The 23,141-nt window shown below is 36.5% G+C and overlaps 1 non-coding gene across 1 annotated transcript; it reads left to right on the forward strand.

Moving 5' to 3' along the window:
- The first annotated feature begins 18,829 nt into the window (after nt 1-18,829).
- LOC118579013 lies at nt 18,830-18,993 on the forward strand. The gene has a single exon (XR_004944385.1). It is a non-coding gene; the product is annotated as a U1 spliceosomal RNA (small nuclear RNA).
- Nucleotides 18,994-23,141: the final 4,148 nt, after the last annotated feature.

Here is a 23,141-nt window from a genome sequence, read left to right on the forward strand (position 1 = left end):
TAGTATCTGTATCTGAAGTTGAAGTGTGTTTCTTGTTTGTAGCAGAAGAATGGATCCTGCTTTTGTATGCATTCTGTTAGCCTGTGTCTTTTTTACAGGCAAATTGAGGCCATTGATATTAATGGATATCAATGGCCAGTGGTTGTTAATTCCTGTTATTTTGGTCATAGTGTTTTGTGTTTCCCTTCTTGGGTATTGGTGTGGGATTATCCATTACCTGTGTTTTCTTGGATGTATCTAACTTCCTTAGGTTGGATTTTTTTTCTTCTAGTGATTTCTATAGTGCTGGATTTGTGGATATATATTGTTTAAATCTATTTTTATCATATAATATTTTCTATACTCCGTCTATGGTGATTGAGAGTTTTGCCTGGTATAATAGTCTGTGTTGGCATCCCTGGTCTTTTAGTGTCTGCATGTCTGTCCAGGACATTCTGTTTTTCAGAGTCTCCATTGAGAAGTCAAGTGTTATTCTGATAGGTCTGCCTTTATATGTCTTGGCCTTGTTCCTTTGCAGCTCTTAGTATTTTGTTTTATTCTGTATCTTTAGTGGTTTGATTATTATGTGTTGAGGGGACTTTTTTTTTGGATCTAGTCTATTTGGTTTTCAGTAAGCTTCTTATATCTTAATAGACATTTTCTTCTTTAGGTTGGGAAAGTTTTCTTCTATGATTTTGTTGAATATATTTTCTGTGCCTTTGAGCTGGTATTCTTCTCTTTATTCTATCCCTATTATTCTTAGGTTTGGTCTTTTCATAGTGTCCCAGATTTTCTGGACATTTTGTGTTATGACTTTGATGGCTTTAGTGTTTTATTTGACTGACTAAGCTATTTCCTCTATTGTATCTTCAGCACCAGAGATTCTCTCTTCCATCTCTTGTATTCTGTTGATTACACTTTCATCTGTGGTGCCTATTTGTTTACTCAGATTTTCCATGTCCAGCATTCCCTCAGTTTGTGTCTATTTTATTGTCTCTATTTGAGTTTTCAAATCTTGAACTGTTTTCTTCACCTGTTTAATTACTTTTTCTTGGCTTTCTTTAAGGTATTTGTTGATTTCTTTCAATTTTTTGCTTATTTTTTCCTTGACATCTTTAAGGGAATTTTTTATTTCCTCTTTAAGGACCTCTACCATCTTCTTAAAGTCATCTTAAGGTCAATTTCTTCTGCTTCTTCTGTGTTGGGATATTCAGGTCTTACTGATGTAGAATCACTAGGTTTGGGTGGTCCCATATTGGTCTTTATGTTGTTGACTCTATTTTTTCACCAGCATCTACTAATCCTTTCCTTGTACTTGGTGTAAGGGGTGCCTATGTCTGAGGAAGCCTCTCTTAATCTGATAGATACTTCTGGTCCATTGGGAGGTCTTGTTCTAATTGGGGCTTTTGTTTCAATTGGAGCTGAGGGACTTTGTGTCTGAGGGAGCAGCTGCAATCTCTGAGGTGGGTAGGGTTTGGAGGGTGTGGCTTCTAGGTTATTGTGTCAGTGGGGGTAGTGCTAGTCTGCCTGTCTGCAGGATACCTGCCCCCTGGCCTAAAACTAGGATTTAAATCCTCAGCCTCCAGAGAGTGCCTGATGTCATCTTTTACAGCTGTGTAATACTTTGTTATATAAATGTACATTTTCTTTTTGAGAAACAACTTAGCTGTTTTCAATTTTTAGCTATTATGAATAGTATAAGAAAGAACATGGGCTGGGCAGTGGTGGCACATGCCTTTAATCCCAGCACTTGAGAGGCAGAGCCAGGCAAATTTCTGTGAGTTTGAGGCCAACCTGGGCTACCAAGTGAGCTCCAGGAAAAAGGCACAAAGCTACACGGGGAAACCCTGTCTTGAAAAACCAAAAAAAAAAAAGAACATGGTTGCATGGTTGAGTAAACATTCTTGTGATAGGGAATCCTCTTTGGAGTGATCAAAAGTGATATAGCTGGAAAAAGTAGATTGATTTCCATCTCTCTGAGGAACTACCATACTGATTTACACATAGGCTATAAAATTTTCACTCCTACCAACAATTAATGAGAGTTACCCTTAATCTGTATCTTTGTCAGCATGTGTTGTCATTTTTCTTATTGATCTTAGTTATTCTGACAGGTATAAGATGGAGGCTCAAAGTTTTTTTGATTTGCGTTTCCCTAACAGTTAAGGATATTTACTTAAGAACACTTTTTAAAAGTGTTTCTTAGCTATTGCAATTGCTTCTATGGAGAATTTTCTGTTTATATCAGTATCCCACTTTGTAACTGGATGGTTTGGTTTTTGATAATTTGAGTTGTAGCTAGAGTTTTTTCTTTGTAGTTAGATTTTCTCTGCCCAGCCCACTGTCAGGACAAATCTCTTACCTGCCTGTCCCACAGCTGCTCAGACCCAACCAAGTAAACATACAGAGACTTATATTGGTTACAAACTGTATGGCCATGGCAGGCTTCTTGCTATCTAGTTTTTCTATCTTAAATTAACCCATTTCTATTCCTCTATAGGTAGCCATGTGGCTCATGGCTTACATGTCTCTTGTCATGCCAGTGGCTGGCAGCATCTCCCTGACTTAGCTTTCTACTTCCCAGAATTCTCCTCTCATCTTGTCCTGCCTATACTTCCTGTCTGGATACTGGTCAAACAGTGTTTTATTTATTAACCATTCAGAGTAACACATTTAACATACAAAACATCCCACAGCACTTCCCCTTTTCTTTTTCTTTTAAAAGGAAGGTTTTTAACTTTCACATAGTAAAATTACATATAACAAATCAATTATCAGGCAAGAATTACAGTTTTAGTATTAAAGAATATATCCTATCTATCTTATATTTGTGAGTCTAAAGTTTCATATCTAACTTATCTTTTATTATTACTAAGGAAAATTATAACTATCTCTAATCTTCAACTACATTAAAGACCTCAGAAGGGTATAATATTACCTGAGAAATGGGAGAAAGATGCAAGCAACTTTCAGGAATATTGCAAGAGTAGACATAGACATCTGGCATCCTGAACAGCCATCCAAGTTCCTTCTGTAAAGTTGGTGCATCTGTCTTTAGCACACAGGGCTAGAGTCTCTCAGTAACTTTTCTCAGTGTCCTGTAGATTGTCTTGCAGTTTCCTCTGTGAAGCAGGAACCTGAAGGGCCATTTTGCCAAGCAAAGTTCAGTGGTCACCTTACTATGGGTCCTGAATGTTGAGTTGATCAAGCAGTACAGGCAAGAACAGTTTCTTGTCCAAATGGCTATTTTTGCCAGAGTGAAGATAAACTCCATATGGAATGTCTTTGATGCCCATCTTTCTCTCTAAAGTAAATTGGTGCTGCCAGGAGAGACATGTCTCACTGTCCAAAAAGTCTAAATTTTTAAAAACATTTTGAATGCCATATTCTGTAGGTCTTTGAAGCATTTGAAGATATCTATCTATCTGAAATATATCTATGTATACTTAGAAAACTTAACATGACTAAAACTTTGACTATCATAGAAGACTAATTGTTCCATTACAATTTAAATGAGTTGTATAAATATAATAACTTAAACAAGAGTAAAAATACACTTACAGTATAATGAAATTAACTTTAAATTTGTATCAATAAACAAAAACCCATAACAATATAAAACATTTTTAACAAGTTGCTCTTGTAAAGTAGGTTTAATAATCTACCCTTTCATCCTATCATTATCTATATTATCCCCCTTTCTTCTTTAGAAAGAGATTGCATTTATAATCACCCTGCTTTAAGTAAAAATATGGTTTTTCTCTGTCCCATACTAGAGGGTTCTTCTGATATCAGACAAGATTCTCTCAACATCTTTTTTTTTAAAGAATATACTTGGGTTTAGAGAAGGAGTTAGCCAATTCCATCTCCAAAGCCAGCTTGGTATATTTGGGAATTTGGCCCTAGCTTCTCTTACTCCTTCCTGCTAGAGGTGGGTGCTGTATCTTTTGGGGACACAAAGAAAATTTTAGGATTATGGAGTAGTCTGTGAGGGTGTATCTTCTGAGCCAGTTGCCTTGAAACCATTCTCAGTGGGTCTTGGCTGGTCAAACCTGATGTATCTTAACCTGGAACAAATCCATAGCCTCTGGCTTTCTGTGGAAACAAAAGCAGAGCCTCCTTTCCAAAGCAACATATCCATACATCCAAATTTTGAAGTCAAGGTACCTTTAAAATATATGTATTGGTTTAACTCCACTGCCTTTACAATCAAATATCACTCTTCAGTTAAAAATCCCAAAGACAACAACATACAGTTTTTCTGTGTAATATCCATCTTTACATGGTTTATTTTTTTATACTACCTTTATTGTCTCTTTAAAGGCTTTATTTTTTAAAACTCTCTATTCCTTTATATAATTGTATATGTTCCTTTTTGTCTCTCTTCAAAACCTACGCATATTTTTACACACATTCTAAAGCATTTAAAGTCTTGTTTCATCTGAATCTGCCTTTTTGTGTAATTATTGCTTTAAACTGAAGCATTTGTAAGACCCAAATGGCTGCTGTGACTGGTGGCTCTGCCCACCTCAGCTTCACAACATGGCAGTGGTAGGTTTATCACTGGCTCTGGGAGCCATCAACTCTTAGAAACAGTGGGTCTATGCTTTTATCAATTCAACATGTAGCAGAAACCTCTTTTTTTTTTTTTTTTGGTACTAGCATAGCAAAAGTTAAATCCACCATGCAGCATAATGTGCCTCATGCAGATGCTTCATTCTCACCATACTGCAGGTCAAATGTGCATCCCAGGAACCTGCCATATGGTAGCTCAGGCTGCAGGCTGCTGCTAACAAGAGAGACAACTAGGAAACTATTGTAGATTTTTTTTAATGTTTTCTCACGTTTTAAGTGGAAATTCCTGCCCCATGTTGGGTGCCACTTTGTAGTTAGAGTTTTCCTGCCTAGCCCACAGTCAGGACAAATCTCTCTTACCCACCAGTCCCACAGCCACTCAGACCCAACCAAGGAAACATACAGAGAACATATTGCTTACAAACTGTATGGCCGTGGCAGGCTTCTTGCTATCTAATTAGTCTATGGCCCTACTTTATAAATCTGGTATTGGATATGGCGTATGTAAAATCTTTCGCATTCTGTGTACTGCTCCTTAGTCTGAATTACAATATCCTTTACCTTAAAGAAGCTTTTCAGTTTCATGAGGTCCCATTTATTAACTGTTGATCTTAGTGCCTATGCTAAGGGTATTCTGTTCTTAAAGAGTTTTCTGTGCCAACAAGTTTAAGGCTCATTCTCATTTTCTCTTCTTTTAGGTTCAGTGCACTTGGTGTTCTGTTGAGGTCTTGATCCGCTAAGAGTTGAATTTGGTGGAGGGTGATAAGGATGGATCTACTTGTGTTCTTCTACAAGTAGCAATCTAGTTTGACTACACTATTTATTGAAGATTATGTCTTTTTTCCAGTGTGTGTCTAGCTTCTTTATTCAAAATTAGGTATTGATAGTCATGTGAATTTATTTTTGTCTTTTTAGTTCACTTCCATTGATTAGTTCAACTACTTTTTATACCAATACCATGCTGTTTTGCTACTAGAGATTTGTAGTCTAAATTAAACCAGGGTAAGATGAGACCACTTCTTTCATTGTTCAGAATTGTTTTCGCTGTCCTGGGTTTTTGTGTTTCCATATGAAACTGAGAATTATACTTTCAAGAACTGTGAAAATTTGTGTTGGAATTTTGATTGGAATTGCATTGAATCTGTAGATTAATTAGGTAAGATGGCCATTTTCACTACCCTACTGATCCATGAACATGGCGACTCTTCCATCTTCTGATATCTTCTTCATCAGTTTCTTTCTTCAAAGACTGAAATTATTATCATAGCACTCTTTAATTTCCTTGGTTGGAGGTACTCCTAAATATTTTATATTACTTGAGGCTACTGTAAAAAGTATTGTTTTCTTGATTTCTTTCTCAGAAATTTGTTTTTTTGTATATTGGAAGGCTACAGATTCTTGAGTTAAATTTGTGCCCAGTTACTTTGCTGGAAGTATTTATTAGCTATAAGAGTTTCCAGCTGTAAATTTTAGCATCACCTAATTATATTATTATATCATCCTTAAATAAAAACACTTTGACTTCTTCCTATCCATTTTATTTTTGTGTTATGTCCTCCAGTTTTTTTATGGCTCTAGCTAGGATTTCAAGTACTAAATAGAATAGATATGGACTATAATGAATAGATAGTGGATAACATTGTCTTCTTCCTGATTTTACTGAAATTGCCTTGAGTTTCTTTCCATTTATGTTGGTGTTGGCTAAGGGCTTGCTGTAAACAGCCTTTATTATGTTTAGGTATTCACAGTGTATCTCTGTTCTCCACAGAACTTTTGTCATAAAGGGGTGTTGGATTTTGTCAAAGGTGCTTTATGAACTTAATGAGATGAGCATGTGGATTTATATTTTAGTTTGTTTACATTGTAAACTACATTTATAGATTTTTATATGTTGAGCAATCTCTGCATCTCTGGAATGAAACCTAATTAATTATGGTAGGTGATCTTTATGACATGTTATTAGATTTGGTTAGCAAGTACTTAATTGAGTATCATTGCATCTTAGTTCATAAGGGAAATTTGTCTGTAATTCTCTTCCTTTTTGGGTCTTCATGTGGATTGGGTATCAGGGTAACTCATAAAATGAATTGGGTGATATTCCTTCTGATTCTATTTTGTGGAATAAATTGAAGAGTATTGACTTCAACTCTTCATTAAACATCTGATAGAATTCTGTGGTAAAACTCTTTGACCCAAGGCTGCTTTTTTGAGATTTTTATTGACTGCTTCTATTTTGCAAGATGTTATAGGTCTGTTTAAATTGCTTATCAGATCTTGATTAAAGTTTAGGAAATGGTACATAACAAGAAAAGAATCCATTTCCTTTCAATTTTGAAATTTGGTGGAGTATAGGTTTTTAAAGTATGTTCTTTTGACAGTGAAGAAATCCAGTTAACCAAAAAACATATTTTAAAAACTTTTAATTAGTTTGGATAGGGGTTTGTTTATCTTTTTGCTTTTCTCAGAAGACAAACTGGCTTTCTCAAAAAATAAACTAATTTTATTTTTTCTTTGTATTTTCATGTTGTTTCCAATTTATTGATTTCAGCCCTGAGTTTGATTATTTATTGCTCTCTATTCCTTTTTTAATTGATTTATTCTCTTCATTCTAGAGCTTTCGTTTTGCTGTTAAGTTGTTAGTATTTTTTTTTTCTTTTGTATGCAATTCCTACTATAAACTTTCCTCTTGGACTCAGTTTCATTGTATCCTGTAAGTTTGGATATGCTGTTTATTCATATTCATTAAATTCTGTAAAGTCTGTTATTTCTTCCTAGATTTCTGTTTGTTCAGTAAAAACATGTTTCTGGGTACCAGGAGCTGGCATTTAGGAATGGGGATAGGTTAAGTGACTGAGATGGTTCACAGGAGGGAAGAGAACATGAGGAAGGTGAGCGGAGTCTTCAACCAGGATCTACTTATTTAGTCTCCCTGGAATGGGGGTAGACTGTGAAGGGAAGTTACACCAGAAGTTCTCTATCAGACTAGGAATGAGACTGGGGGGGGACTAGATCTATTTCCCTGGCATACTCAGCTGTTATATCCACAGGGAATGCCTACTGTTGTTGGAGGCTAGGTTAATGATTTGGGGGAAGGATGGTTGGAGGAGAAGATATTTGCAATCCACTGGGGATGGGGTCAGAGAAAAAAGGAGACCACAGCAAATGCTCTAATACAGAGCTGAAGATGAGCCTGGAGGGACTGGATCTATAGGAGCAAAATGACAGGTTAAGATCTGCCATCAATCTGCTCTCTTCCCTATCACTTAGCAGTAGGCTGGAGTTAGGGGCTTGAATAAAGCAAGAGATGTGAGAGGATGTTAGGGGGAGAAGATCTATGGAGGGAGAGGTGAAGATCAACAGTCAACCTCCCTGGTTTCCTGGTAGGAGTCTGAAAGGTTTTGACCAAAGATATTGTTCTTTATGTGGATGTATTCTGGCTTGTTGAGAATTGGCTGTTGGGGGAATTAATACAGCACAAGCAAAACTCTCAGATGACTTGAATGGAAGTAATTCTTAAAGAGACAAAGGCATATAGCTTAGGTATTTGCAGAATAGATAGTGAGAGTAAGTGAAATTCTATGTATATTTGGAAGCTTTGCTTGATACATTAGGGAAAGATTGTGAGAGACAAAGAGTCATATATAAGACTTAAATTCATAGCCCACATAATAAAATGACAGAGTTAATACTGACATAGAGAAGATTGTGAATAATAATTTTCTGATTCCAGTTCCAAGGTGTGAAACTTGAAAAATAAAATATATCAAGCAGTTGGCCATCAAAATCCAGAACTCAAGGAAAAATTCTAGAGACCCCCCCAAAAAATGTGGCTTTTAAATCTTGTGTCCGGATGGTGTAATCACAAGGCATGATGCTGGAATATCTCAAATAGTATTTGGGTTCCATTTTGACAAGCCATCATAATTTGAAACTACTGTAAATCAAAACAGCATTTAATAATCTTCATAATACCATAGCTTAGTCATTTAATTCATGCCAGAAAAATCAGTGTTTACCACACATGTTTTTTGGCTGAGGCTGTTGATAGTGGCCAGCAAACACTGGATCACATATTCTCAATCTAGTCATGGGAAAAAAAAGAAAGTTTCTACTTAAGATGTCTCCAAATGACACCATTTTGATTTGGAAAATGTTATATTGACCTGTTGTTGTCAGACCTTTAAAATTTCCAGATCACCAATGTTTAGAGCTAAGGTCAAGAGAAGCCAGCCAAAGCATCACTGTCTTGTAGCAAGAACAAGAAAGTATGATGCCCATTCCTAAAGCAAGGCTAAGATATATTTATTCAGAAATTTTAAATGAATGAATGTGATAGATCATATTAAACAGCAATAAGAACAAAATAAAGGAGAAGAAGAAGAAATAAATTCAGAGAGGGAGATAACAGACTGAAGGAACAAAAACATAAGAGAAAGGAAGAGGGATAGGCTTATTTTTTTATTTCAAATATATTTATTTTTTTTATTTTTTTTCTTTTGTTAATTAATTATAATTGTGTTTCAATTTCACACATCAGCCATGGGTGCCCTTGTCCTCCCCCTCCCACCCCCACCCTCACCTTTCCCCCACCCCCTCCACTCCATTCCCATCTCCTCCAGGGCCAAGAATCCGTGGGGATTGATTTAAACCTGGTGGATTCAATACAGGTAGGTCCAGTCCCCTCCTTCCAGGCTGAACAAAGTGTCCCTGTGTAAGCCCCAGTTTCCAAACAGCCATGTCATGCACTAAGGACAGGTATGGATCCCACTGCCTGGGTGCCTCCCACACAGTTCAAGCTATTCAATTGTCTCTCTTATTCAGAAGGCCTGATCCAGTTGGGGGCTCCACACTGTTTGGTTCATAATTCATGTGCTTCCATTTGTTTGGCTATTTGTCCCTGTGCTCTTCCAATCTTGGTCTCAACAATTCACACTCTTACAGTACCTCTTCTTTCTCGACAGTTGGACTCCTGGAGCTCCACCTGGGGCCTGGCTGAGGATCTCTGCATCCCCTTCCATCAGTTACTGGATGAGAGTTCCAGCACAACAGTTAGGGTGTTTGGCCATCTGATCACAAAACTTAAGTCCAAGTGGATCAAAGACCTCAACATAAATCCAGTTACTCTGAACCTGATAGAAGAGAAAGTAGGAAGTAGTCTTGAATGCATTGGCACTGGAGAGCACTTTCTAAATATAACACCAGTGGCACAGACACTGGGAGAAACAATCAATCAATGGGACCTGTTGAAATTGAGAAGCTTTTGTAGAGCAAAGGACATGGTCAACAAGACAAAGCAACAGCCTACAGAATGGGAAAAGATCTTCACCAACCCCACATCTGACAGAGGGCTGATATCCAGAATATATAAAGAACTCAAGAAATTAGACATCAAAATGCCCAACAGTCCAATTAAGAAATGGGCTATAGAACTAAACAGAGAATTCTCAACAGAGGAAATTCAAAGGGCTGAAAGACATTGCTCAACATCCCTAATTATCAGGGAAATGCAAATAGAAATGACTCTGAGATACCACCTTACACCTGTTAGAATGGCTAAGATCAAAACACAAAAGACAGCTCATGCTGGAGATGATGTGGAACAAAGGGAACTCTCCTCCACTCCTGGATGGGAATGCAAGCTGTAGATGTAACCATCTTGTTAAATAAGAAACACAGAGCCAGTTGCAGAGTTAAAAACCACGAGGTCAGAGCAAGAGTGGAAAACCTTACCCTTCACTGCTTCTGCTGTCCTTCCTCTCTGCAAGAGAAAAAGAAAAGGGGAAGTATTGTGGATATCGCTCTGTATAAATAAAATGCTGTTTGGCCAGTGGCCAGGCAGGAAGTATAGGCAGAACAAGAGAGAAGAGAATTCTGGGAAGTAAAGGCTGGGGTGGCAAGGCACTGCCAACCACTGCCATGACAAGAAAGAGATAAGGTACTGGTAAGCCATGAGCCATGTGGCAAAGTATAGATTAATAGAAATGGGCTAAATATAAGAGTAAGAGCTAAGCAATGGTAGGGCTGAGCTAATAGCCAAGCAGTTTAAATAATATAAGTGTCTGTGTGTTTATTTTACAAATAGGTTGTTGGACTAACAGGGCTTGGTGGCACCTAGAGAGAAGCTCTCTAACTACAAATGGCACCCAACCTGTTGGCAAGAGTTTCCACCTAAAACCTGAGGGAAAAAAAGATTCTAAAAAGGAACTAAAAACAGCTTCCTAGTTGTCTCTCTCAAGTTAGCAGCAGCCTGCCAGTTTGAGCTACTATGGCTGGTTCCTGGCATGTATGTCTGACCTACAGTGTGAGGGAATGAGGAGTTTACAAGTGGCACTTTATTCTGCTGTGTGGTAGATTTAGCCTTTGCTAGTTAAAAAAAAAAAAAAAAAAAAAAGGGTTTCTAGACTATGCGCTGCTTTGATAGAAATGCTTCTGATAGTTGATGGTACATATGGCTCCAGACCCACAGCTGGCAGTAAACTGTACCACTGCCATGTTGGGAAGCTGAGATGGGCAGAGCCAGCAGCCACAGCCACATTTCAGTCTTACAAAGATGGATATTACACAGAGAATCTGGTTTATGTTGTCTTTGGGATTTTTAACTACAGAAAAAGACTTGATCGTAAAAGCTGTTGAGTTAAACAAATATGTAAATTTTAAAGGTACCTTGACTTCAAAATTTGGATATAAGGATATGTTGCTTTGGAAAGGAGTCTCTGCTTTTGTTTCCACAGAATGCCAGAGGCTGTGGATTTGTTCCAGGTTAAGATACATCAGGTTTGCTCAGCGAAGACCACCTGAAAAGTCTCCAATGACACCATGGCCCAGATGACCCAACATCCAGAATGGTTTCAAGGCAGATGGCTCAGAGGTTTACCTTCATGAACTACTCCATAATCCTAAAATTTTCTTTGTGTCCCCATAAGATACAGTACCCCCCTCCAGCAGGAAGTAGTAAGAAAATCTATGCCCAAATTCCCAGAATTATCAAGCTGGCTTTGTAGATGGAATTGGCTCACTCCTTCTCTAAACCCAGACATACTGCTCAAAAAAAAAGGTTAAGAGACTCTTGTGTCCCAAATCAGAAAAGCCCTCTGATATGGGACAGAGAAAAACCAATATTTTTATTTAAATCAGGTTGATTATAAATGTGATCTCTTTCTAAAGAAAAAAAAAAGGCATATGATATAGATATAATAGGATAAAAGGGTAGATTAATGAACTTACTTTTAAAGAACAACAACTTGTTTAAAATGTCTTACATTGGTATAGATTTTAGTCTATTGATACAAAGTTAAAGTTAATTTTGTTAAACTGTATATATATTTCTACTCTCATTTGAGATATTATGTTTATGAAACTCTTTTAGATTGTAATGGATAATTAAGAAATACCGATCAATTAGTCTTCTATGAGAGTTAAACTTATAGTCTTGTTAAGTTTTCTAGGTATACATAGATATATTTCAGATAGACAGGTAATCTTCAAACAATTCAAAGGTCTACAGAATATAGCATTTAAAATATTTTTAAAATTTAGTCTTTCTGGACAGTGAGACATGTCTGCTCCTGACAGCATCAATTTACTTCAGAGAGGAGGATGGGCATTAAAGACACTTCATATGGAGTTTATCTTCACCTTGGCAAAAATAGCCATTTGGGCAAGAAACTCTTCTTGTCTGGACTGCTTTATCAACTGGGCATGCAGGACCCACAGAAAGGTGACCACTGAACTTTGCTTGACAAAATGGTCCTTCAGGTTCCTGCTTCACAGAGGAAACTGCCAGACATTCTACAGGACACTGAAAAAAGTGACCAAGAGACTCTAGCCTTGTGGGCTGAAGACAAATGCCCCAACTTTACAAAGGAATGTTAGGTGACTGTCCAGGCTGCCAGCTGTCTCTGTCTACCCTACAAGACTCTTGAAAGCTGCTTGCATCCTTCTCCCCGTTCTCAGGTAATATTATATCCTTCTGAGGTCTTTGATATGGCTGAAGACTAGATAGTTATAATTTCTTCAGTTATGATAAAAGATAAGTTAGATATAAAACCTTAGACTCACAAATATAAGACAGATAGGATATCTTCTTTAATATTGTAACTATAATTCTTGCTTGGTAATTGGTTTGTTATATGTAATTTTACTATGTAAAAGTTAAAACCTTACTTTAAAAAAAAAAGAAAAAGAAAAAGGGAAGTGCTGTGGATATCGCTCTGTATAAATAAAATGCTGTTTGGCCAGTGGCCAGGCAGGAAGTATAGGCAGAACAAGAGAGAAGAGAATTCTGGGAAGTAAAGGCTAGGGTGGCAAGGCACTGCCAACCACCGCCATGACAAGAAAGAGATAAGGTACTGGTAAGCCATGAGCCATGTGGCAAAGTATAGATTAATAGAAATTGGCTAAATATAAGAGTAAGAGCCAGACAATGGTAGGGCTGAGCTAATAGCCAAGCAGTTTAAATAATATAAGTGTCTGTGTGTTTATTTTACAAATGGGTTGTTGGACTAACAGGGCGTGGTGGCACCTGGAGAGAAGCTCTCCAACTACAGCAAGCTTGTACGACCACTTTGGAAATCAATATGGCATTTCCTTAGAAAATTGGGAATCCACCTCCCCCAAGACCCAGGTGTAGCACTCTTGGGCATATACCCAAGGAATGCTCAATCATACCACAAGGGCATTTGCTCAACTATGTTCATATCAGCATTGTTTGTAATAGCCAGAACCTGGAAACAACCTAGAGGGATAGGCTTAAAACTGCTTCTGAAATCCCCTGGAGTAGGACTGGGGATGGTGTGATTGTGAGATTCAAGTGTTTATCATCAGAAGCACTGAAAATGCTGAGAATAGTTACAAAAAGCTGATAACTACAAGCTAAAGGAAAAGACAGTTGCTGATTCTTTTATATTGGGTACGATTATGTCTTCAAGTTTTTCCACTGTCCTGGGTATGGTCCTGTGTTTAATTGCTTTTTGGATTTCTGGATGCTTTGGACAACTAGTGACAGAATAAGTCATTTGATTTTTTTTCTCCATGGGTAAAATGTATTATAATATATCTTCTTCCCTCTCAGAATATAATCAAAACATTCTTGGCAGACGGGCTTCCTAGGAACCCATAACACACCCAGTCTCAATGTTTCCTATGGGAATCTTCAGTAGTTGGCAGCTTGAGTTAACATTATATCAGGAGCAACATCTCAGCTACTGAACTGCAGCCAGTTGGATAGAAATCTTGAAGTCATTATCCTTTCATTCATGCTGATGCTTGTGAATCAGGCATTGTCCAGGTAGTCCTTCCAATATTTTTAGAATTTCTACCTAAGAAAGTTTATAATTGCATAGTTTATATTCTGCAGCTTACAAAGAGTACATAATATACTATTTTTCAAGAACTCCATGTCTGTATATTTTATAAAAGTGGAAGCTGACTTATTTCTTAGTTTGCTACAGAACTATCAATGTTATCGGTCACTGCCTTTCTACTTAGATGCCTTAACAACCCCACTGATTCTTTCCCTGGTTGTTTGTTTCCTTTATTGATCTCTCTTTTCCAAAGCCATAGTCAGTACCAAGAACAACAAACAATTCAGGCACTTTATTTGTCTCTTGAGTCAAACAGTTTGAAATCTCTTTGCTGTTAATATTTCTTCAGCCCATAAACTTCATAGCAGGCCTCAATAACAAAACTTTATGTTCTGAAAGTGTAATCTCATTCTAATTTCCTTTTTCTATCACCAGGCAAGACTCTCTCTTTTTTACCTACTATGTCCTTTCAGTTGCAAATTTACTAAATAAGAAAATAAAAATCTATTAGCCTTAGTTATCTGTATCATATGTCCCATGCATTTGACCATAAAATGCATTAAATATAATTTTTGTTTGCTTTTCTGTCATATGTCAATGGAAAGGTTTGTCTGAGCTATCAGGGCCCTGTGGAGAACCTGCTTCAAGGCCACCTCCAGGGTAATGCAAAAAAATCCACAAAGGGCCAAGCTTTTACTATCTGAGGGTATTTAGAAATAAGATTCTATCTACTTGACTGGCAAAACAAAAAAACAAATACACATGCTTTCTGATGTTAACATTTTCTTTTACTACATCATCTCTGACTCTCTCTGTCTCCACACTGTACATATCTCCAGATTGTTGCATACAGCCACATATCTTTACATACATACATCTTTTCACATAGCTACCCATCTTTCTTTTACATACATTTCTTTTCTCCATCTCTTTTCTGTACAGTTTCATCTCCCTTTCCTCCACACAGTTACAAATCTCCACACAGCCAAAGCCAAACATCTCATTTACACAGCTCTCTCCCCATGCAACTCTTTACACAGTTCCTAGGCACAACTCTGCTACCTGGCAATAGCTCTCTCTCTCTCTCTCTCTCTCTCTCTCTCTCTCTCTCTCTCTCTCTCTCTCTCGCTCTCTCTCTCTCTCTCTCTCTCACACACACACACACACACACACACACACACACACACACACACTTCACTCACATTCTGCACTGCTCTCAGCTCTCATGTAGCTATACACAGCCATCCCTCTCCACACCCCAGCTGCTGCTCCCTCAGACAAACTCTGGACTTTTATAAGTTTTTATTATAAGTTACATTTTCAGGGACCTACCTATTCTCAAAACACAAGATAAGTCATGTAGTTTCTCTTAAGCTTAATGTCACATTGGTCCATGCATGTAGCTCAAAGTTGGTGAGGGTTCCCAAACAGTAGACAATTGACTGAACCTTAAGAGGTCAGAGTACATGCAGAAAGGTAGCTATTGCAAGGACTACATCTTAATGTAAACAACCAGGCCTTGATTTAGTAATAAATAACACTTGTGAATTAGTTATTGTGTATATTATGTAGGGGCAGCTTATTTTGTTTTGGGCTAGTTCTAAGGTCTTTGCAAAATGTGTAAAGGACTGTCTTTGAAACTGAGTATACTGTTACTTTCCTGTGTCAGTAAAGAAGAATATCCTGGTAATATTTCTGTTCATCAGATTTATACAGCTTAAACAGAAATCCACAGTTAAATGTGTGCCTAGAGGTATAAAACATACTACCAAAGGGCTGTGGAAAGCACCCCACAGCTGTTCTTATAGGGAGGTATAATGGTGGCACATGAGAAAGTTACAGACAGAAAACAACTGTTTTCTACAACCAGTGACCCCATGACTTTGCCAGGTGGGGCTATCTATCAGAGAGTGCGTGATAAGTCTTTTGGGTTGAGTTGTCAAATGCTAGTTGTCACCTGCTGTATACTCCCACAACTGTTGCATTGAGGCATTGTTGATTCACATTCAGTGGTGACCTCTGGTTCTTATTTGTTATCCTGCAGAGCTCAGTAAGGTCCTCACTCTGACTTATTCCCAACTACATAAGATTTTCAAGATTATCCTTACATTTGTGGTCGGGATGAAATATCCAATCTAAAAATTAAATGAAAGCCAACTCCATTCAAACATTACTTTTTGTTGTCCCTCACTTAAAACTCCACTGATGGAATTGTATAGTTGGTCTCCAAGTTTGTTTTTCAGATTTCAGATTCAATTATATTATACTAATATGTGTTTTATTAATAATGCCATAAAACATCTCTAAAACTCTGTGATTGCAGCTTAAACACTCCTTAGACCTGGCATTCCTTTGCATGGTTCACTTTAGGTCAAACATCATGCAGTGAATAACGTGAGAGATGTACTAATTCTGGTCTCATGGATAATTAGTCAAGGACACAACCAGTAAAACACAGAGTAGATAAAAATGGAAGTGTGGGATGTCATGCAATCTCTTCAGCTTGAATGTCTCTCCAAATTTCATTTGGACGGCTTTGCCACACTGTGGCAAATGCTACTAAACAGTCTTCTCTCCATCGAACCTTTCATGAAGTGTGAAACACAGAGTGGTATTCTATGAGGAATAGTGAAACAGAATTGTTAATAGATGGTTTAAAAATGGTGCAAACACATCAAATACAACTCTGCCAATTCAGGATTGTGCTTCATTTAAGACTATTGAGATCATAAGAATACAAGAAAGCTATTGCTTGTAAATTTTTCATATCATAAATTCCTCATTTTACATCAGTCATTCTGAGATTTAAATAAGAATTTGTATTAAATTATAATTCCAAACATATATTTGGATTTGATAAACCATAACTGAGGTTGGTATCTCACCTTTGGAAAACTCCTTCCCTTGAAAACTGTATGACCTCAATTCAATTCCCAGAACCCTGTAAAAATGTAAAGCAGTGTTCTGGAGAGGGAGAGACAGTAATATCTTAGGGCTTAATTGCCAGTCATAATGGCCAGCCTGAGGTCTAGGTTTGGTGATAGTCTATCTCATCAAAAATAGATAGCATCTGAGGAATTGTATCCAAGGTATTCTGGCCTCCACATGAAAATAAAGGAACACACACACACACACACACACACACACACACACACACACACATGCACACATACACACACACATATACACACACATACACACATACACACACACACACACACACACACACACACACAGACATAGACTTGGGGGAGGGAGATAGAACAAAGTTGGTCAGAAAATGTTCTATATCTATTTTTGATGCCATCTGTGAATGCATTCCATACTGATTCAGAATAACATGTTTGCAAAACATTAAAACAGATTAGCTGAGAATGGACCTTTGGTAGTATTTTGCACAGCTTCATGAAAACCTAACATTGCATGATCTAGGTCAATACTGTGACCCTTTAATACAGTTCCTCGTGTTGTAGTAACCCCCAACAATAAAATTATTTTTCTTCCTAATTTATAACTTTAATTTTGCTACAAGTTAATAATTGTAATGTAAATATCTGTGTTTTCTGATGGTTTTTGGAGAAATCTATAGAAGGGTTCGTTGACCCACCAAAGGGTAGTGACCCACAACTTGAGAACCACTGATCTAGGTGTGCTGATACAAGAGGATCAGAAATTCAAGGTCATTCTTTAACATATAGAAGTCATGGCCATTATAGGCTACATGAAACCTTACCTCAAAAAATGAAAAATATAGAGAGTAGCTGTGACATGATTTTTTGCTTCTTAGTCATAATGATGCTGAAGCAAAAGGGAAGTGGCATGTGAGAGCCATATAACCCACAGAAGTAGAGAAAGGACAATGAAATACGTCTTTCATAAAAGGAGAAAGTGGAGTAATCTTGGTTTATCAGGAACATATAGAGAGGGAGTTGAAGATAAAGGAAAATTCAGAAATGACCTGTGATTAGGACCACTTAAGATCTTAGGTCTTTGTAAGAGTCAAGGCTTTGTGAATGCTTACGCCAGAAAAGTACTTCTATAGTCATCTTCTCATGTGTAATTCTGGCATGTTTTCCCAAAATTGTCAAGAAAGTGTCTAAGAATTCATTGTAGTACCAGTAACATTAATTATGTATGAAAGACTTTAATAAATAACCTACCTGTTAGAAATAGTAGAAATGTGTTTATGCTTTTTATAAAACTTTATCTAATTCAGCTGTATCATATTCCTCTGGATAATAAAAGATTTGAATAATACTGTATTCAGTATTCATTAAATATTTTTACCTACCCCAAGCCCCAGAGTATTATAGTTTCTTTCTCACTATTCAGTGCTTTACATTGCTATGACTTACTTCTCGCCACTTGCTGCTCCTCTTTTTGGACAACTCACTTTCTGTTTTCTGGTCTCCGCATATTTCAAAGCTGGTGTGTCTAATGGCTTACAGTGCTACCATTGGAACAGCGTGAGGTTTCCAATACCAGCTCTGTGCACTTGTTTAAACTGCCAAGAAGGAATATTGAATCTTTATTTCTTGAAACTTGTCTCTTTCTTCCTTATGAATGATTACAAATAGCTGTGCTTTTATGCCAAGGATCTGAAAATAACTTTACCTAGAAGAGAAAACTTACTCCTAAACTCCTATTCCACTTCCCCATCAATGGAACATTCAAACTTTACTGAAGTAAATCCTACACAATAACCAAAGATCAATATAACTTATTTAACAAGTCCAATGAAACTGCAATTTGCCTTTTGCTGTCTGTGACTTCCTCCCATACTTGTAAGACTCACTTCCCAAGCTGGAAAGGGGAATACAGTGACAGCACTTTAAAACAGAAAGGGAACCCCTGTGTTGTCTGTCTTAGTTAGGGCTTTTAACTTCTTTGAATATCAATTTAATTATAAATGTGTCCATTAGAATTTTTGTGCTTATAACAATTATATCAAATTTATTTAAAGATATAGTTTGATACTTACCTGGCAGGGGAGATACCATGATCACAAAGGTGGTTTTCCCAGGGTGAGGCTTATCCATTGCACTCCGGATGTGCTGACCCCTGTAATTTCCCCAAATGCAGGAACCTCGACTGCATAATTTGTGGTAGTGGAGGACTGCGTTCGCACTCTCCCCTGTTTAAAAGAAAAAAATAAACAAATAAAGATAGAGTTTGTTCTCAGCCTTTTTATTTACAAATATTATAGTGCTTTTGTCATTTTAGACAATATTTAAATTTATATTTGATAAAAATATCAATGTTTAGTTTTCTATTTCTGTTACTTATGCTGATAAAAATGGAGCCTATTTCCACCCTGTGAAATGTACTTTTTTTTCTATTTTCTTTTTTGTTTTATTTTTGTTTGTTTTGAGACAGGGTCTTATTATGTAGCTCTGGATGTTGTGGAGCTCACCCTGTAGACCAGGCTGGCCTTGTGCTCACAGAAATCCACCTGCCTCTGCTTCTTGAGTGCTGGGATTAAAGATGTGCAATCATTCTGCATTTTCCATAAGTGAGTTGACTACTCAGCCTTCTGTGATTAAACTTTTAGTTGCTGAGCTCTCTAAGTCACCTAATTGACTATTTCAAAATACTTTTACTTGCCTTTTCGTTATATTTGCACAGTCTCCATGTTGCTGCTCAGTAACTCTCAATCCTATATAGAGATCTGTCATTTGCAAACACTGAGCAGCAGTTAGGAATCATTGAATCTGAGATTCTAGCAGGAGCTAGTCAGCCCAGCCACGGCCACACTGCAGTCTGAAAACCAATCAGCAACACACTTGTGCTTATAAAGTGGCTATAGTGGAAGTTTTTATATCAGAATCATGGTTGGAAACTGTAAATCCTGATTTTTTTTTTTTTTTGAGAAGTAAGTCATTAACTATTTTCCAGGGCATGGATGATTTACAACTCAGAAATAAAGCATAAAAATAAACATGTGCAATGCAGATAAATACTTTTCCCTAATTTCTTTACATATGGATTGACTGCCTCTATTAATATTTTTGATATACTAAGCTTCCATAATATGATAAACAATAACTTATATTCTAAATTAGAAACTAAAGTCATCCCTAATGGAAAACGGCACATCACAATCAATGGCATTCTATTATGGCCTCAAAGACACCTGACTCCTGTGCAATCTTTTTTACTGTAGTAGATATTAGTGAACATGGTGTACTTCCATATTCAGTTAGTAATCACTTAATTTGAGTTAATACAAGGAGAATTTGTCCTTCTAAGCCTTTTAAAAGATGAATTTTCATGCCTTATGAGTACTTGTGAATATCAATAGAAAGAGCTTCTTGCCAGGAAGGAACTGATTCAAACCTTCACTGAAACCAGTGAAGCAATTCCAAAGAAAATAAACCAGGGGCTTCAGTCTTACTATCATAGGTACTGATTTTGTTAGTAGTCTGTATGGTAGTAGAGAAAGACATCATCCTCTAATGAGACTGTTCCTCTGATGAGCATCTTAAAGTCATAGTGTGCACTAATTAACCAACGGATTCCTCCACAGCAACAGGACCCAAGAGACAGTAAATTCAAACTGATAGACGATGTAAAGCTTGTAGGAATTTGCACTTTACTTAGCATTAGAAAATCATTATATCTCAGAGGAAATGTTTTTAAAATTTTTGGAGAATAGTAACTGAGAAAAAAAATAAATAAAATGGAATTAAACCATATTTTCTCTAGAATTAGTCTTCATACCTTTCATAAAGATGGATATAGTATTCCTCATACTAGCCTATGTACAGCACATGATTTGTCTACTACAGTCCATGAAGAACTATGGTAAATTAATGGTAGGAAGATTATCTATTAAAATTTTATTTCCAATACAGTACATTGGGCGTGAAGTAGAATAGAGAAAAGCAGGCACAGGGCTTCAGCCTACTGAAGCTCAACTCTTTAGTTCGCAGGATTGGGAATGCCGGTGAAAAGCCATCAGAAGAATTGCTTCCTAAAGAGGGCTTCTTATACGTTCTCCACTCATTACCACATTTGGCCTGAGAAATTTTATAGATTTCTAGGTATAATACTAAAATATGTATATATTGATTATACAAAAAGATAAAATAATTCTTGCTTTATATAAACTTATCACTTATTGAAGGATAAAATACACATTTGTATACTAGTGGGATGGATGAATTTATTTATTACTGCATAAAGAATTAAAGCTTGGCTTGATACTATAGTATGTAGGCCATCTCCACCATTTTTGACTCTTCATAGTTGTTTTGGTTTTATAATTATCAAGATTAAAAATTGAGCTTTACAAAATTAGATTATGAAATGAAAGAAGTATGTATAAGGCCATTGAAGGAATCTTTGAAACTCTTGTCCTAATCTCAACTGAAAATACGTCTTTGAAAATTTATGAAATATAAACAAAAACCCAAACAGCATTTTTTTTTAAATAAAATACTCTCACACAATGTAACTGAAATACATACTTTTTTAAAAAGAGTTTCTCTATGCATTCTTGGCTGTCTTGGAACTAGCTATATAGACCAGGCAGGCCTCAAATACAGAGAGTGGCCTACTTCTGACTTCCTAGTACTAGGATTATAGGTCTGTGCCCTTATGCTCAGCAAAAGTGTATTACTTTGATACTTACATGCTGAGGAATAGTGATAGGAGAATTTTAAAGGTCTCTGTTCTCAGAAATTAAAAGGTAGTGTTTCTTTAAAGCATAAAAGTACTCTGTTGGCTTTGGCCCTCCATCTCCCATTGTTCCTCAAGACGGTTTCATTTAATCTATAGAAGTATGATTCTATGTATTTATATAATCTAGGACCCACAAAAGAGAAGAAATGAATTCCTCTTTCAAAGACTGATGTAATTTACTTAATGATATTTGCTCCAGTTTTTTATATATATATATATATATTTGTTCCACTCCATACATATGTATATAATTGTATGTATGTATATATATATGTGTGTGTGTGTGTGTGTGTGTATATGTATATATATATACACACACACATATATATATAATGTATGTATATGTAATTGACAAAACTTAGTTCTTTATGGTGGGAAAAAGTCACATGATATGAACTAGCTTTTCTTCATACACCTACCCTGTTGATAGACACCTAAGTTTATTCTATAATTTGGTGATTATATATAGTGCTTCAATAAAAATTGATGTAGGAGCATCTCTGTAATATGTTTACTTAGAGTCTTTGGATAAATAGCCATGAATACTAAATCTGGGTCACATGGTCTGGGTACTTTCAGTTTTTGGAGAATTGTCCATAATAACTACCACAGTGGCCACATTTATTTATATTCTCAAATTTTTTTTTTATTTTTTCCTATTTTGGTTAGTTTTCTTTTCAATTTGACACAAGTTTGAGTTATCTGAGAAAAGGAGACTCAACTGAATAATTGCCTATATCACATTGGCCTGTAGGCAAGTCTGTAGTCCATTCTTGATTGATGTCTAATGTGGAAGGGCCCATTCCACTATGAATTATGCTGGACCTGGGCTTCATGGACCCAGACAAAAGCAGAAACAGCAAGAGAGCAAATAGTGTTCCTCTGTGGTTTCCTCTTCAGTTTCTTCCTTCATGTTCCTGCACTGCTTGATTCCTGCCCTGGTTTCCCTCAGTGATGAACTATGATTAGAATATGAAAAGAAAAAGCAAACAAACAAACAAAAAATCCCCAAACATCCCTTTAATCACAAGTTGCTTAGTATCATGGTATTTTACCACAGCAATAGGAAGTAAATCAAGACACAGTTATGTTTACATGAATGCATCAGAAATAATAACAGTATATCATTAAAAAATTAAAATTATATAAGACTTCCTTTCTGGGTGGTAGATAGTTTTAATCAGGACAACTGAAATGATGGGGTGACCTGTAACTTCACAGAGTAGTTTTCATCAATCTAAAAGTTTATAATTTTTTACTTTGCTTTGTTAATTTGAAATTTATTAACAGTAAACTTCCTTATTTAAATACTTCACTTGGGAGGTTGGTCAAAGCAGAACTCCTAGGAAACAAGAAGAACACTCTTAAAGTTGTAGTCCTATATGGCAGATTTGGTAAGAAGGGTAGAATACTAGTTATTCTCAGGTTATACAATCATTGTGAAAAGAGATCATGAGTTTATCACAGAACGTAGAAAATTCATCCTGGGTTGAATTTATTATTTCTTTGATAATATGATGCATGATATACTTTCAATTTTAATTCTTCAGTGGGCAATCTAGCTAAGCAATTATGCACTCCTTTTTAAATTAAGTTTAGGAT

The sequence above is a fragment of the Onychomys torridus genome, chromosome 2 (genome assembly GCF_903995425.1).
Source record: "Onychomys torridus chromosome 2, mOncTor1.1, whole genome shotgun sequence".
Taxonomy (NCBI): domain Eukaryota; kingdom Metazoa; phylum Chordata; class Mammalia; order Rodentia; family Cricetidae; genus Onychomys; species Onychomys torridus.